General features: G+C 44.1%; 1 protein-coding gene across 5 annotated transcripts in view; it reads right to left on the bottom strand.

The window, feature by feature from the left end:
- lrrc28 (leucine rich repeat containing 28) overlaps window positions 1-14,031 on the bottom strand; it is a 92,858-nt gene extending 78,827 nt beyond the window's left edge. For 3 of the 5 annotated variants that reach the window (XM_072278250.1, XM_072278254.1, XM_072278251.1), the window contains exon 1: window positions 13,944-14,031. The gene's annotated coding sequence lies outside the window, so the exon portion shown is untranslated. The remainder of the gene's footprint in view (window positions 1-13,943) is intronic. The other 2 variants (XM_072278253.1, XM_072278252.1) reach the window with 2 other exon arrangements.
- Window positions 14,032-15,797: the final 1,766 nt, after the last annotated feature.

The raw sequence follows: 15,797 nt of genomic DNA, 5'->3' as shown, positions 1-15,797 counted from the left end.
AAACGTTTCCTGTAGCTGCTGAGCAGACTTGCACAATGCAGAGAGGAGGAATTTTAGACTATTCCCCCATACACAACCATTTCAGTTCATTGATATTTCTGGGATACCTTGCATGCATACAGCCCTCTTCAGATCATGCCACAGCATCTCAGTTGGAGTTGGGTTAAGGTCTGGATTCTGACTTAGCCATTCCAAAACACAATTTTCTTCTTTTTAAACAATTCTGTTGTTGATTTACTCTTGTGTTTTGGATCATTGTTTTGTTGCATCATCCAACTTCTATTAAGCTTCAGGTGATGGACCACTACCCAAACATACTCCTGTAAAATGTCTTGATATGATGTTGATTTCATTGTTCCCTTAATGACTGCCAGCTGTCCAGGACTGAGGCAACAAGGCAGCCCCAAACCATGATGTCCCTTCCACCATGCCTCACAGTCAGGATTAAGATTTGGTGTTGGAATGCTGTGCCCTTTTTCCTCCAAACAAAATGCTATGCATTTCTGCCAAAAAGTTCAGTTTTTGTCTCATCTGTCCACAGAACTTTGTCCAAGAAGGGTTGTGGAACATCCAGATGGCCTTTTGCAAAAGAGACGTACAGCAACGTTTTTGTTTTGGAGAACAGTGGTTTCCTCTGTGGTGTCCTTCTTGTTCAGTGTTTTTCTTTTAACTGACACATGAACAGAGACTTTAGCAAGTTTCTGCAGGCCTTTTGCTGCTGTTACCCTTGGGTTCTTTTTCATCTCCTTCAGCATTGCATGGTGTGCTCTTGGTGTGATCTTGGTGTGATCTTTGGAGGACATCCACTCCTAGGGAGAGTAGCAAGAGTACTGAATTTCCTCCATTTGTAGACAATTTCTCTTACTGTGGACTGATGCACACTCACGTCTTTAGAAATGACCTGAGCCTTTTCCAGCTGCATGCATCTCATTGATTGGAACACTTGACTCCAAATAGCTTTTGTCAAAGGCAATGGTCCAGAGGTTCACATACTTTTTTGAACCTACACTGTGATTGTTTAAAAGGTGTACTCAGTATTGATGAGAAGAAGTACAATTTGTTTGTGTGTTTAAGCAGATTGTGTTTGTCTATTATTGTGACCTAGATGAAGATCAGACCACATTTTATGAGTAATTAGTGCAGAAAACCAGGTAATTGCAAAGGCAAACATTTTTCTTGCAACTGTGTAAATCACACAACCCTGAAATTCATTTCCTTGTGGACATACACAAGAAATCTACAGAATTAATGAAAGACCGCCCAATTAGGGTGTTCAGCCAAAATGTGTAAGACAACAAACTGTGCAAATGCAAATCTAAACAAGTACTAATAAATAACAAAATGAAAAGTCCTTGAAAGTGTGTCCATTGGTTGTGGGAGCATATCGATGATAGGGCGAGTGAAGTTATCCCCTTTTGTTCAAAAACCTGATGGTTGAGGGGTAATAACTGTTCCTGAACACGAGAAAATCTGCAGATGATAGAAATATAAAGCAACACACACTAACTACTGGAGGAACTCAGCAGGCCAGGCAGCACCTATGGAAAAGATTAAACCATCAACATTTTGTGCCGAGACCCCTTATCAGTTCCGATTAAGGGTCTCAGTCAAAATGTCCAATGCTTACTCCAATCCATAAATGCAGCCTGACCTGCTGAGTTCCTAAAGCATTTTGTGTTAACTGTTCCTAAACCTGAGGCTCTTGTTCCTTCCTCCTGATGGCAGCGGCGAGAAGAAAGCATGGTGGTAGGGATCCCTGATGATGGATGCTGCTTTCCTGTGACAGTGTTTCATGTAGATGCGTTTAATAGTTGGAAGGAATTTACCTGTGAAGGACTGAGTCCAATCCACTACTTACTGTAGGATTTTCTGTTCAAGGGCATTGGTGCTTCCAACAAGGGACATGCATTCATTAAAACCTACTCCCTTCAATCAATCAAGTCTTTAATATAAATTCTAAGTGGTTGAGCCTGCAACAATGATCCATGCAGTATCTCACAGTATCTCACCTGACTGCTGATGTGAAATAAACCCCTTATTTCTGACTCTTTCCAGATGTTAACCTTTTCAGTATCCATACTAATAAATTTCACACATTACACACAGTAATCTTTGGAATCCTCCAGCTTAGCAACCTGAGTATATTCAAGTTTATAATTGATGGATTTCTGGATACCAAGGAATGTGAACAGCAAATTCATAAGCTATGATATTAACTAGGCTCAAGGGGCTTTATGGACTTCTCATGCTATTTCTCATATCCTTCACTTCAATAAATTCCAAGTGGCAAAGCCCCTCAGCTTTTAATCTTTTCTAGTTTTGTACCAAAAACTGCATATGGGGGGGGGGGGGGGACTAGAAAATGTAGGATGAGGTTAAGCGAAACCCAATGGTACACATGAGGCTGCTTAACAAGATAAAATCCTATGGTGTTACAGGAAAGATAATGGCATGAATGGCTGACAGGCAGGAGGCAGTGAGTGGGAGTAAAGATGGCCTTTTCTGTTTGGCTGCCAATGACTAATGGTGTTCCTCAGGGGTGAGTATAGGGGCTGCTACTTTTCATATTGTTTGTCAATAACTTGGATAAAGAAATTGATGGCTTTGTGGCAAAGTTTGCAGTTTGCAGGTGGTAAAGAAAGCAAATGCAATGTTGGCATTTATTTCAAGGGGAACAGAATATAAAAACAAGGAGATAATGCTGAGGCTTTATAGAACACTGTTCAGGCTGTGCTTAGAGTATTGCCAACAGTTTTGGGCCCCATATCTCAGAAAGGATGCGTTGTCATTGGAGACAGTCTACAGGAGGTTCATGAGGATGATTCCAGGAATGAAGGGATTAACATATGAGCAGCGTTTGGGAGCTTTGAGCCTGTACTTACTGGAATTTATAAGAATGCGTGGGGATCTCATTGAAACCTACCGAATGTTGAAAGGACTACATAGGGTGGATATGGAGAGGATGTTGCCTATGGTGGGGGTATCCAGAACGAAAGGGCATGGCCTCAAAATTGAGGGGTGACCTTTTAGAACAGAGGTAAGGAGGAATTTTTTTTAGCCAGAGAGTAGTGAATCTGTGGAATGCTCTGCCACAGACTGCAGTGGAGGCCAAGTCTGTGGGTATATAGAAGGCGGAAGCTGATCGTTTCCTGATTGGTCAGGGCATAAAGGATATGGTGAGAAGGCTTGTCTATAGTGTTGTGTGGGATCTGGGATCAGCCATGATGGAATGGCAGAGCACACTCAATGGGCTCAATGGCCTAATTCTGCTCCTATACCTTATGGTCTTTTGGTCCATACACATGTCTGAGAGTCGATGAGCAGCCAGGTTTGTGGCCAAAGATACATTCATACAGAGAGTTTGATAGACAGATGGAGCACAATCTTCTAGTCATTCACTTTATAAAGCTTCCAACATAAGTGGGATGTGTATTTTTAGAGCAGACAGCTGTTTTTAAAATCTGTCTGCTTCTGGAAGCAATGTGGAAGGAATTAGATAATGTAGAACAGCACAAAATCTAAAATCAGCTTAACTTGCCTGACGTTGGTGCTTACACTTCAGTGCTCAGCATACCAAGTTAATGCCTCCTGTTGTTTAGGCTTTAATTTGGAAATTTCTCAGCAATGAATCTCAACCTCTGGCTGCAAATCTACATTCTGAACACTTTGGAAAGATAAATCTCTGCGGAAATTGCCAATAATTCTCATCCATGTATGGCCAAAAGCTTTGGACCCAACCTAAGGTGGAAACGATTCTTACATATTTGTAGACTTATAACTAAATTGATCTTTAAGTCTGATGCAGGATCTTAACCCAAAACATCAACAATTCCTTTCCTCCCCACAAATACTGCTCATCCCAGTAGTTTAGATTTTACTCCAGAATGCATCATCTGCAGTACTGAGCAAAAGTCTCAGACACAGACATATAGCTAGGGTACTAAGACATTTGCACAGTACCTCACTGTCAATGTGGAGCGGAGAGTGAGTTTGTAAATCTGGTGGGAGCAAAGGATGTTGGAATGGGGAGGGTGGAACACTGTGGAAGGGGCATGAGACAGGTGGCAGAGAAGGAGTGCCGGGGTGGAGGGATAACACCAGCCCTGAGACACCAGGCAAGGTCTTTGGATCCTAAATAACTGGTTTATTGATCTTTACAGAACATCTCTCTGGTGCTTCCCACTCTCCCTTCCCCTTTTCCAAAACATGACTCCCCTCTGCCTGAACCCTTCCCACTCTTAAACCACAATAAGACCCATAACAGAATCAGGTTTATCATCATTCACATATCATGATGTTTGTTTTTTTTCCTCACAGCTATATGTGTGCCTAAGACTTTTACACAGTACTGTATATTCTCATCTGACTCCATTTTACTACTCATTGTGTCCAATATGAAGTCTCTTCTCTGAAGAGTTTCCTCTTCTCTTCAATGAAAATTCTGAGATTCCCTCCGACGGTGCTCCCTTCCTGTGGTTTCTACTGTTCTGCTGTTCCTCTACCATGGACTTTCTATTACAGCCATGCCCTCTCTCAATAGTTGTCTTTACTGCTATCTTGTCCCAGATGGTTTCATCTGTTTTCAAGCCTTCTAGTTCAGCCCCATCCAGGATTTCAGGAACGTACATTGAATTTGCCTCTTTTCCCTATGTTTTCCCTCTGTACCCTACACTCTACCATCTCTGCCATGTATTGCTACCTTCAGGCCCTTTCTCTCACTTTCCAAAATATGCCAAGGTCTGCATATCTTCTTCTACTCTTCCTGATGCCTGTCATGTCCCTGACTTCCACAAAGAATCACATCACACAAACCAATCTTCCGTCCTTGGACTCACTTTACACCGCACGCTGTCGGAGCAGTGCTGCCAGGATAATCAAGGACACGACCCACCCAGCCAACACAGTTTTCGTCCCTCTTCCCTCTGGGAGAAGGCTCAGGAGCTTGAAGACTCATACAGCCAGATTTGGGAACAGCTTCTTTCCAACTGTGATAAGACTGCTGAACGGATCCTGACCCGGATCTGGGCCGTACCCTCCAAATAGAAAAGGGAAAATAAGGTAGCGCAAAAAAAAAATGAGAGGCAGGTTCGGATATTTGGAGGGTACGGCCCAGATCCGGGTCAGGATCCATCCAGCAGTCTTATCACAGTTGGAAAGAAGCTGTTCAAGCTGTTCATCTGACTCCAAGCTCCCAATATTCTATCTCAGCTTCCTTGTTCTCCAGGCTTCTGAAGCTCCGCTGATACCACACTCTTCTGCTCGACTCCCAATGCTTCATCAGGTCTTTCTTCTTCTTCCGCTGTCACCATTCTTCCTGCGGATCAGTCCTCCTCTGACCTTGTATCCCACTGACAGCTCAAAAACAATCCCTTCTAATGCACAAGGCCAAAAAAAGGCAGAAGAGGGCTGTAGACTCGGCCAGCTCCATCACAGGCACAATCCTCCACTCATCAAGGGCATCTTCTAAAGGCAGTGCCTCAAGAAGGTGACATCCATCATTAAGGATCTCACCATCCAGGATATTGCCTCTGTTCATTATTACTACCACCAGAGAATCAGAATCAGGTTCAATATCACTGGCATATGTCATGAAAATTGTTGTTATGCAGCAGCAGTACATTGCAATGCTGTCAAAATGGTTGCTGTGATGCTTCCACTGCAGTAGTGATTGTCGCTCTCACTTTCAGCTTCCACTGCTGGCTAGCAGTCTTGCAAAAAAGAGAGCTGAATGTGCAAGCCTCACCCTGACAGCACATAACCTCTCCAACAGCAAGCCTCATGTAGTGCCTCCTCGAAGGTGACACACAGAAACTGAACTCCTTTCAGACTCAAGCTGAACTACAGAGGACAGGAAGGAGGTCTGGCCCTTTCACATGTAGCATGCAGGCCCACTGTTGTGTGGACACACCCTGGTGCTCATGAACCAGGGCTCCAGCGATGGGTAACTAGCCCCACTGCCTTGTGAGCAGCCTCGGGAGAGACAAGGGCTACGGAAGTAAACCCGGACAGCAAATCCGGAGTGGAGCCCATAAGGCAGCTGGACGTCATTGAACATCCTTCTGCAGGACAAGCTGGTGCCAAACGTACTGATTCATAAGCTTTCCTTTGGACTACACTGGTGAGGCCGAGAGGGAGATCTTGACGATTGGACATCTCAGGATCTCCATACCTTCCACCCAGGCTTGTGATGATGATCATCATCACCCATTCTCCTTCAAGGCAGACGGATGCCAAGCAATCACCACATTGCAATACATAGTAATAAAACTGTAAATTAGAGTACAGAGGAATTCTGCAGGTCAGGCAGCATTTATGGAAATTAATAAGCAGTTGATGTTTTGGGCCAACACCTAAAAAGTTAAATTAAACAGATAGTGCAAAATTTGGCACCTTATCCCCTTGCCCACCCATTGCTTCCCTCTAGAGCTCCTCCCCCCTTTTCTTTCTTCCATGGCCTTCTATCCTCTTCGATCCGACGCCCCTTCTCCTGCCCTATATCCCTTTCACCAACCAACTTCCCAGCTACTGTCTTCATCCCTCCTCCTTCAGGTTTCACCTATCAGCTTGTGTTTCTCTCTCTCCTCCACCACCCCCCCACCATTTAAACCTAGTCCTCAGCTTTTTCTCTCCAGTCCTGCCGAAGGGTCTCAGCTTGAAACGTTGACTGTACTTTTTTTCCTCATAGGTGCTGCCTGGCCTGCAGAGTTCCCCCAGCATTTTTTGTGTGTTGCTCAGAAGAGTCAGTGGCAATTAATTCCACAGACTGCTACTCATCTATGTTCTAAAGGGATGTCCTTCTATTCTGAGGTTGTGCTGTCTGGTCCTAGGCTCTCCTACACTATCTAGGCCTTTCAATATTTGGTAGGTTTCCACGAGCGCTTATCGTGTGCTTTGAAACACCAGTGAGCACAGGCCCAGAACCATCAAATGCTTATTATACAATAACCCTTCCATTCCCAGGATCATTCTCGTAAAACTCCTCTAGACCCCTTCCAATGCCAGCACATCCTTTCTTAGATAAGAGGCCCAAAACTGCCCACAGTGCTCCAGATGTGGTCTGAGCAATGCCTTATGAAGTCTCAGCATCATATCCTTGCTTTCATATTCTAGGCCTCTCAAAATGAATGCAATCATTACATTTGTCTCTTTACTACTGACTCAGCCTGCAAATTTATCTTTAGGGAATCCTGCACTAGGACGTCCAGCGGAGGACCTCCACTTTCTAAATCTGCTGCCCGTTTAGAAAATAGTCTACACCTTATCCCTTCTACCAAATTGCATTACCATAAACTTCCCTACATTGTGTTCCATCTGCCACTCCTTTGCCAATTTTCCTGATCTGTCCAAGTCCTTCTGCAGACTCCCTATTTCTTCCGTACTACCTGCTCCTCCACTTATCTTTCTATCCTCCAAAACTTGACTAAAAAGCCACCAATTCTGTGATACAAATCATTAGCATATAAGATTCAAAATTGTTTAATGTAATTTCCAATACACAAGTATAAAGGAGAATGAAATAATAGTTACTCTGGCTCCAATGCTACACCAAAAAAAGATAAAGAACACAATAATAAAAAAAGACAATAAATATAAATACATAAGATAGCTTACAAACATAGATTGATTGAATGTCCATTTAATAAAGTAGTGGCGGTGGGGGTACAGAGGTGTGGGTTGGTGGTTGGATGTGTTGATCAGCCTTATTGCTTTGGGAAAGTAACTGCTTTTGAGCCTGGTGGTCCTGGCATGGATGCTACATAGTCTCCTCCCTGAGCAGAATAGGTGGAATCCTTCATGAAGCTACTGGCCCTTTTACAGCACATTTCTGTATATATGAAAAGTTGCATACCCAACAACACTTGTTACCAACAGCCAGCCAAAAGTAGACACCCTTTATTCCCACTCTTTGCCTTCCACCAGTCACCCAATCTTCTCTCCATGCTAGTGTCTTTCCTGTAATACCACAGGCTCTTATCTTGTCTAGCAGCCTCATGTATGGCACCTTGTCAAAGGCCTTCTGAAAATCCAAGTCAAAAACATTCACTGACTCTCCTTAGTCTATCCTCCTTGTTATTTCCTCAAGAATTCCAACAGATCTGTCAGGCAGTACTTCCTCTTAAAGAAACAATGCTGACTTCCACTTATTTTATCGTGTGCCTGCAAGTACCCCAAAGCCTCATTCCTTTATAATGGACTCCAACACCTTGCCAACCACTGATGTCAGACTGACTGGTCGATAAACTCCAAGCTTTTGCCTTCCTCCCTTCTTAAAAGTGGAGTGGCACTGGAAATTTTCCAGTCCTCCAGAACAACTCCAAAATCTGTAGATTATTGAAAGATCACTATTGATGCCCTCAGTCTCTTCAGATACCTTTTTCAGAACCCTGTGGTATAGTCCATCTGGTTCAGGTAACTTATCTATGATTATGAAGACACGTAGTCCTCTTTTATTGTCATTTAGTATTGCATGCATTAAGAACTGATACAATATTTCCTCCAGTGTGCTATCATAAAACACAGGACAAACCAAGACTGAAAAACCTGACAAAACCATGCAATTATAACATATAGTTACAAACAGTGTAACAATACCATAACTTGACGAAGAGGTCCACGAGCACAGTAAAGTTCAAAGTTTCTCAAATATCCCACATCTCACGCAGATGGGAGAAGGAAGAAAAACTCTCCCTGCCGTGCCGACCACAATCCAACTCTGAGTCATCCGAAAACTTCGAGCTCTGATCAGCTCTCCGACACCGACTACTAAGCGCCATCTCTGTCCAAACGTTTCAAACTCCTTCTCAGTCGCCAAAAGCAGGCAAGGCCGGGGATTTTGAGGCCTACCCTTCCAACCACACAGTAACAACAGCAGCGAACAGGCATTTCAGAAATTTCTCCAGATGTTCCTCTGTGCTTTCACGTCCATTCTCCATCAAATCAGAATTGTCCATGGCCCCTATTTAACAGATACGGTATTATTTTTCACCGGAGGGCTGTGCACGCGCAGGTGCACCGCCATCTTTTCCTCCCGTTCTACTTTCAAACTTTTAAGTTTCCCAAGCACCTTCTCCTTAGTAATAGTGACCATGCTCACTTCGGCCCCCTACACTCTCAAATTCCTGGCAGGCTGATGACTTCCGCTGTGAAGGCCAATGCAGAATACTTATTCAGCTTGTCCAGAATTTCCTTGTTCCCCATTACTATTCTCTAGTGTCATTTTCCAGCTGTCCAATGTCCAGTCTTGCTTCTCTTTTGTTCTTTATATATCTGAAAATCTTTTGGTACCCTCTTTCATATTATTGGCTAGCTTACCTTCAAATTTCATCTTTTCTTTCCTTATTGCTTTTTTAATTGCCTTCTGTTGGTTTTTAAAAGCTCCCAATCCTCTAACTTCCAACTGACCTTTGTTATATTGTGTACTCTCTCTTTTGCCTTTAAGCTGTTTTGACTTCCCTCGTCAACCATGGTTGCCTCAACCTCCCTTTAGAATGGTTCTTCTTCTTTCTGCAGGTTCGATTCCAAATTACTCCCCGAAACTCAGGCCATTGCTGTTCAGCCTTCAATCCTGTTGGTGTTCCCTTCCAATCAATTTTGGCTATCTTCTTTCTCTTGCCCTTGTAATTCCCTTTACTCCACTGTAGTAAAGGTACATCTGACTTTTCTCCTTCTCAATGTGCAGGGTGAATTCTAACATATTGAGATCACTGTTTCCTAAAGTCTCCTTTACTTCGGCTCCCTTTGAAAACACAACATCCAATCCAAAATTTTTCCTGATGGACTTGACCATAAACTGCTCTAAAAAGCCATCTCATAGGCATTCCAGAAATTCCTTCTCTTGGGATCGAATACCAATTTGATTTTCCTAATCTACCTGCATATTGAAATAACCCAATGGTCATCATAGCAAACACGAGGAATTCTGCAGATGCTGGAAATTCAAGCAACACACATCAAAGTTGCTGGTGAATGCAGCAGGCCAGGCAGCATCTCTAGAAAGAAGTACAGTCCACGTTTCAGGCCGAGACCCTTCGTCAGGACTAACTGAAGGAAGAGCTAGTAAGAGATGTGAAAGTGGGAGGGGGAGGGGGAGATCCAAAATGATAGGAGAAGACAGGAGGGGGAGATATGGAGCCAAGAGCTGGACAGATGATTGGCAAAAGGGATATGAGAGGATCATGGGACAGGAGGCCCAGGGAGAAGGAAAAGGGAGCTGATGGCATGAACATTGACTTCTCTAACTTCCACTAATGCCCCACCTCCCCCTCGTACCCCATCCATTATTTATTTATATACACACATTCTTTCTCTTACTTTCCTTTTTCTCCCTCTGTCCCTCTGACTCTACCCCTTGCCCATCCTCTGGGTTCCCCCCGCCCTTTCCTTCTCCCTAGGCCTCCTGTCCCGTGATCCTCTCATATCCCTTTTGCCAATCACCTGTCCAGCTCTTGGCTCCATCCCTCCCCCTCCTGTCTTCTCTTATCATTTTAGATCTCCCCCTCCCACTTTCAAATCTCTTACTAGCTCTTCCTTCAGTTAGTCCTGACGAAGGGTCTCGGCCTGAAATATCGACTGTACCTCTTCCTAGAGATGCTGCCTGGCCTGCTGCGTTCACCAGAAACTTTGATGTGGTCATCACAGCATTTCCCTTTTTACATGCCTTTTCTATCTCCCAGTGTAATTTGTACCCCACATTTTGACCACTGTTCAGAGGCATGTATAAAACTCCCATCGGGGTCTTTTTATCCTTCCAGTTTCTCAGCTCTACCCACAAGGATTCTACATCTTTTGACCCCATATCACTTATTTCTAAGGATTTGATTTGTTTTTTTTTAAACCAACAGCTACCCAATGCCCTCCTGCCTACTGCCCTGCCCCTTTGATACAATGTGAATCCTTGGGTATTAAGCCATCGGCTGTGATCTTCTAACCACAATTCTGATGTTCACAACTTCATATCTGCCAATTTCTACCTATGCTATAGTCATTTACTTTATTCCATCTACAATAGGCATTCAAATATAAGACCTTCTGTCCTGTATTCACCACCCTTCGTTTCAATTTTGTCTGCATCTTATCTGAGGTTAAATTCTTACCATTTCTAAACCTTTTGTCTTATTATTCCTTCTGGAGACTTTGGTAACATCTCCTGCACTCTCCTTCCCTTTTACTTAATCCATAATTTTCCAACCTGTTGAACCCATCTCCCTTACTGTTGAGTTCAAAGCCCTATCCACAGCCCTTGTTATCTGATTCACCAGAACCTTGGTCCCACCAGGATTCAGGTGGCACCCATCCCATTGGAACAGCTCCCTCCTTTCCCAATACCGGTGCCAATATTTCACAAATTCAAACCCACTTCTCTTGCACCTATCTTAGATCCACACATTCAGCTCTCTGATCTTATTAACCCTGTGCCAGTTTGCCCATGCATCAGGTGACAATCCAGAGATTACCTTTTTGGAGCTGTGTTTTAAGTTTGTCCTCCAGCTGCTCAAATTCCCTCAGCACAATCACTTTCCTGTTCTTCCTATGTCATTGGTACCCACATGGACCACAAGAACTGAACCTCTCACTCCAAATTACTGGGCAATCAGATGCAACCTAGGCAACAGGCAGATAACACAGCCTTCGGGACTCTCAATCCTTACGACAGAGAATTATGTCCATTCCCCTGACTATACTACCCTCAATTACAACTAGATTTCTCTTCTCTGCCATCTCTAGAACTGTTCTCTGAACCATGGTTCCACAGTATGGTTGCTCATCTTTCCTACAGCCCCCATTCTTATCTGCACAGGAAGCAACAATATTAGACCTGTTGAGCAAGCTCAAGAGCAGGTACACCTCCAGCACTACCTCTTGTATACCCTACCTGCCTCACTAGCATTCACATCCTCTTGTCCCTGGCCACAGACCAAATTTGACCAAGTTCCAGCATTTACTCCCCTTGAATCTCCATTGCATTGTACTCAGCTATTTGTCTCAATTTCAAAACATAATCATGACCTCTGTAACAGCCCAAGATATATAATATATATAGGTATCCGTTAGTCTTGTGAGACCATGGATTTGCACCTTGGAAGATTTCCAGGGCGCAGGCCTGGGCAGGGTTGTATGGAAGACCAGCAGTTGCCCATGCTGCAAGTCTCCCCTCTCCATGCCACCGATGTTGTCCAAGGGAAGGGCATTAGGGCTGATACACTAGGGCCAATACGGTGTCGTCGCAGAGCAATGTGTGGTTAAGTACCTTGCTCAAGGACACAACACGCTGCCTCAGCTGAGACTCGAACTAGCGACCTTCAGATCACTAGACTAACGCCTTAACCACTGGCCACGCGCCAACACTGCCCAAGATATAGTATACTACTTAATAATTAATCCCATCTCACCCACCCCTCAGAGTAAAAGTCTATAATTCCAAAGAAACTAACATGAACAATATAAACTACAGAGCAAAGATACCAATACCACAATGTCTGCACTTACGTGCACATAACATTTCAGGAAGAAATTGTCGGAATGACCATCACAGCACTGAACTTTAGTTCATTTGATATACAGGGAATACATACTCTATCCTTACTTACTTGCGCACCACAGAAACGTGACTAAGGAAACAAAGCACGCCTTTACAATTATAAAGGATGAGTATCCCTTATCCAAAAATCCCTGAAATCTGTATTCCTAAGCACTGACATGACATCACAAATGGAAAATTCCACAAGGCGCTGGTAAGGTTTCCAGGTGATGCACAGGTCTCTGCGCACTACAGACAGTTCTGAGAAGTGACCACACATATGTAATGAATAGAAGTTAATGAAAAATAGAAAAACACTGCATAAAACAAAAAATGAAGATCCTGAACGTGTATTGAAAGAGTGGATTCATCACTGTTGGAGCTAACATATGCCATTTTAACAGTATGCTGATCATGAAGCAAGCAAAGATCTAACATGATGAACATGATGAATTGAAGGGAATTGTGAATATTCAACAGGTTGGTTGCAGAAATTTAAGAAAAGGCATGGCATTAAATTTTAAAAGATTTTGCATATTTTAAAGATAGAGCTTCTGCTGATCATGGAACAGCAGAGAAATGTATTGATGAGTTTGCCAAGATCGCTGCTGATAAAAAAAATCTAACACCAGAACAAGTCTACAATGCTGATTGCTTTTATTCCTTATATAAAAACTAAAAAAAAAGTAAAATACAATTACAGTGTACTTTTCCTAAATACTGCCTGGCCTGCAGAGTTCCTCCAGCATTTTAAGCGTGTTGCTCGGATTTCCAGCAGATTTTCTCGTACAATGACCTTTTAATCAAAACACGGTATTATAGATGGAGAATGAAAGCCTGCCGTTGTTTGTTGTTACTCAGCAGCTGATTCAAGTATTCTCCCGATGCTGCTGTTGTACTTTGTTCCCTGCTCACATTATAGTTTCATTAAATTAATTGCATATATCTTTTACTGTTCAATAAATATGTGTGATGAACAAGTGTAAGACAAACTGCATACCGGTAGGACATAAATTCAGGATCGGAAATTATGGCGATTCAAAGCTATCTCATTCCAAAATCCAATATGAGAAATACGCCTGGCCCCAAGCATTTCGGATAAGGAGTACTCAACCTGTACCTGCACAATCTCCCAATGCATTTTATAGCCCATGATGCGCCGTTGAAGGTTGTCACCATTGTAACATGCAAATAAAACAAAGAACAGTTTTGGCATTGTTAAACAAATAGCTGACAACAAAGAGGTTATTGGAGATGCGAGGCCCAATTCAACTAGTGGCCATGTCCCCGGCCCCAGTGAACACACAGCAACTAGGACAGACGATAACACCCTACTCTCGGCTTCTGTACTACAGTGGGAGCCCATTCAATCTCACACTGGCAGCACGCACAAATGGAAGACATTTTAAAACATCATAACCCTCACCTAGACGTGACACCGACGTACCACAACAACCGTACCCCAAGCCACCTTCTGATTCGTTTACCTTTGTCAATAAAACAGCAGAATCGCGTAACCGGAAGCACAACGGCTTCCGATTGGTCGGTGCCTCGCTATGCATTTTGGGGACTGTAGTCCATTTATCTCGCATTCTCTGTTTTTCAAATTAACACTCACAACACGCCGGAGGAACTCAGCAGGTCGGGCAGCATCCATGGAAAAGATCGGTCGACGTTTCGGGCCGGAACCCTTGGTCAGGACTGTTGGGGGAAGGGGCAGATGCCCTATAAAGAAGGTGGGGGGAGGGTGGGAAGGAGAAGGCTGGTAGGTTCCAGGTGAAGAACCAGTAAGGGGAAAGATAAAGGGGTGGGGGAAGAGAGGCAGGGAGGTGATGGGCAGGAAAGGTGAAGAAAGAATAGGGGAAACACAATGGGTAGTAGAAGGAGGCAGAACCAAGAGGGAGGTGGTAGGCAGCTGGGGGAGGGGGCAGAGTGACATAGGGATAGGGGAAGGGAATTACTGGAAGTTGGAGAATTCTATGTTCATACCAAGGGGCTGGAGACTACCTAGACGGTATAAGCATTGTTCTTCCTCTCGGAGTGCTAGTTGCCTCTTTGGCTCAGTGGGTCAGTCTTTTCATTCAAGTTTATTAACTTCATCCGCTCCAGGACTGAGAATGAAGTCTAGGCTGAAATGAAAATGATGGAGTGGGGCTGTTACCCTGAGGGAATGTGCGCTGTTGGAAGTGTGATCCTTTAGACTCCGATTTAAGATTCCGTGTTATTATTTCAAAGACGAATAGGGGAGTTCTCTTCAGTATTCTTGCCAATATTTAATCTTCAACCAAAACCAATAAAATTAGATTTCTATTTGTGATCCTTTGGCTCCCCCCACTTCCTTCAAACAAAAGAGGGTAGCCATGGGCACTCGCATGCGTCCCGGCTATGCCTGCCTTTTTGCCGGCTACGTGGAACAGACTATGTTCCAAGCCTACACCGGTGTCACGCCCCCACTTTTCCTACGCTACATCGAAGACTGCATTGGTGCTGCTTCCTGCACCCATGCCGAGTTCGTCGACATCACCAACTTTGCCTCCAACTTCCATCCTTCCCTCAAATTCACCTGGTCCATTTCTGACACCTCCCTCCCTTTCTAGATCTCTCTGTTTCTATCTCTGGAGACAGTTTATTTCTATTACAAACCCACAGACTCTACAGCTACTTACACTATACTTCTTCCCACCCTGTCACTTGTAAAAAAAACGCCATCTCCTCTGTTCCTCTGCCTCCGCTGCACCTCTTTTTCATTCCAGAATGAAGAAGATGTTTCCTCTTTCAAAGAAAGGGGCTTCCCTTCCTCCACCATCAATGCTGCCCTCAACTGTATTCTCTTCCATCTCGCGCATGTCTGCCCTCACCCCATCCTCCCGCCACCCCACCAGGGATAGGGTCCCTCTTGTCCTCACCTACCACTCCACTAGCCTCCACGTCCAGCACATAATTCTCTGTAACTTCCACCATCTCCAATGGGATCCAACCACCAAACACATCTTTCCCTAACCACCCCCCCCAAACCTTCTGCTTTCCACAGAGATTGCTCCCTACACAACTCCCTTATCCAGTCGTCCCTCCCCTCTGATCTCCCTCCTGCCACTTATCCTTGCAAGCAGAACAAGTGTGACACCTGCCCCTACACCTCCTCCCTCGCTACCGTTCAGGACCCCAAACAGTCCTTCCAGGTGAGGCAGACCTGTGAGTCTGCTGGGGTTATCTATTGTATCAGATGCTCCCGGTGTGGCCTCCTGTACATCAGTGAGACTCTACGTAGATTGGGAGACCA

The sequence above is a fragment of the Mobula birostris genome, chromosome 14, assembly GCF_030028105.1.
Source record: "Mobula birostris isolate sMobBir1 chromosome 14, sMobBir1.hap1, whole genome shotgun sequence".
NCBI lineage: Eukaryota > Metazoa > Chordata > Chondrichthyes > Myliobatiformes > Myliobatidae > Mobula > Mobula birostris.
Note: the sequence above shows the minus strand (reverse complement) of the source record. Positions and strands in the feature narration are given on the sequence as shown.